The 2,500-nt window shown below is 32.5% G+C and overlaps 1 protein-coding gene across 1 annotated transcript in view; it reads right to left on the reverse strand.

The window, feature by feature from the left end:
* The window catches only part of LOC137617312 (sphingosine-1-phosphate lyase 1-like), a 53,310-nt gene that overhangs the window by 25,288 nt on the left and 25,522 nt on the right, over positions 1-2,500 (reverse strand). The gene's annotated exons all lie outside the window — the stretch shown is intronic.

The raw sequence follows: 2,500 nt of genomic DNA on the forward strand, positions 1-2,500 counted from the left end.
ATATATATATACTGTATATATATATATATATATATATATATATATATATATATATATATATATATATATATATATATATATATACACGTACCTTGACACTTTCTCAAATTCCAATAGAAAATAGATATTTCAAGCTAGGTAAATTAGGATTGTAAGGAGTTGTGAACCCCTTGGGGGAGGTAATTTGCCATTATCTGATGTTATCTCGGATTTCCTAGAAAATTAAAATATAGACTTAAGATAAATGAATATGATAGTAATACTTCTAGATTTTTGGATCTGAACTAATATAGTGTTAATTTGCTCAGAAGATACTGTTTTGTTGATAGATGTTACTACAGTAAGAAATGGTTTATAGTTAAGTTTGAAATAGTCTACTATTCAAGATTTAAAAATTGAAATACTTACAAAATTTCAATACAATATTCAATAGTGTTAAACAAAAACGTAATTACCTCTGTCAACGAAGTTGGGAGGAGGTTATCTTTTCGCCTCTGTTTTTCTGAATGTTTGTGAACAACTTTCTGACCAGTTTTACTCATAGAGTATTGAAACTCTCGGGGATTAATTGTTATGTTGAGACGTGGAAGGGATTCAATTTTGAAAGTCCTAAGTCAAAGGTCAATGTCAAGGTCGAGCAAAAGGTCGACCGAATTAACCCTAACCTTAACCCCAAGTTCGTACATGGTTGTCACAGAATTCAAATACGCCTACGGTCTAAATTGATTCTGGGAAAGGCAAGCTGGTTTCGAGAAATAAGCTGCCGTGACGGAGGTCTGCAGAGTGCTTTTCTAGTTTTAAAAAGGAATGTGGTGTTAGATGTAGTGCTGAAAAATATATTATGACAGTAGATTTTAAAGGAATAGTGTTCATTAGTCTACTATAAAAATCAAAACGAAATACAGTGATAGACTTTGAAGTAATTATTTTGAACTACAGTATCAAATTTAAAAGTGAATAAGTGTAAATTCAAAAGTAAACACAATGCTGTTTATTAATGAAATAGTACAGTAAATACATTAGTACATAAAAAAATCGTTGTGGTGCTAGGATTCAAAAGTGTGTTTTGTTTTCATTTCTAAAGTGAATACTGTGTTCATTTTAAAAGTTATTTTTTTGTTAATTTTAAAAGTGATTTTGTGTTCATTTCAAAAGTGTATTTAGTGTTCATTTCAAAAAATATTTTATGTTAATTTCAAAAGTGAATTTTGTGTATATTTCAAAAGTGAATTTAGTGTTCATTTCAAAAGTGAATTTTGTGTTCATTTCAAAAGTGTATTTTATGTTAATGTCCAAGGTGAATTTCGTGTTCATTTCTAAACTGAACTTTGTGTTCATATACAAAGCGAATACTGTGTTCATTTCAAAAGTGAATTTTATGTTCATTCCTAAAGGGTATCTTGTGTTCATATACAAAGCTTATACTGTGTTTATTTATTAAGTGAATCTAGTGTTCATTTCTTAAGTGAATTTCGTGTTCATTTCAAAAGTGAATTTCGTGTTCATTCCGAAAGGGAATTTCGTGTTCATTTCTTAAGTGAACTTTGTGTTCACATACAAAGCGAATACTATGTTCATTTATAAAACCAAATCAGCATTAAATTCTAAAAGTGAATACTTTGCAACATTCATTCCAAACACCGTTTTGGCCCAGCTCCCCCCCCCCCCCCCCCCCGCGGAGGATAGATAGATGCGCTCATATCCACATGCGCAATTCGATTTTCCTCCTATCCTATCCCCACGCCCCCCCCGTTCTTTATTAGGAGTGAACTTTTGTATCCTTCTCTCCGAGGCTTCCATATATTCATAATTAATGGCTACCCAGCAACAGCCAGCTCTCTTTAACCCCCCCCCCCCCTCCCCTCACCTTCCTCGATCGCGCCCACATTTATCTGCTTAATATAGGTCTCTCTTTCTCTCTCTCTCTCTCTCTCTCTCTCTCTCTCTCTCTCTCTCTCTCTCTCTCATGATAGGTTCTAGTCTGATTATCATATATATATATATATATATATATATATATATATATATATATATATATATATATATATATATACATATACATATATATATATATATATATATATATATATATATATATATATATATATGTATATATATATATATATGTGTGTGTGTATATATACTGGAGCCCAGTGTTGAAGCCATTCTTTAGAAACCTTCCCATTCATTAACCTTACCTCCTTGACTAGAGCCCAGTATTGTAGCCATTCTTTAGAAACCTTCCCATTCATTAACCTTACCTCCTTCACTGGAGCCCAGTATTGTAGCCATTCCTCAGAGACTTTCCCATTCATTAACCTTACCTCCTTGACTAGAGCCTAGTATTGTAGCCATTCCTCAGAAACCTTTCCATTCATTAACCTTACCTCCTTTACTGGAGTCCAGTATTGTAGCCATTCCTCAGAAACCTTTCCAGTCATTAACATTACTTCCTTTACTGGAGTCCAGTATTGTATCCATTCTTCAGAGACCTTTCCAT

The sequence above is a fragment of the Palaemon carinicauda genome, chromosome 23, assembly GCF_036898095.1.
Source record: "Palaemon carinicauda isolate YSFRI2023 chromosome 23, ASM3689809v2, whole genome shotgun sequence".
In the NCBI taxonomy this organism is placed as follows: domain Eukaryota; kingdom Metazoa; phylum Arthropoda; class Malacostraca; order Decapoda; family Palaemonidae; genus Palaemon; species Palaemon carinicauda.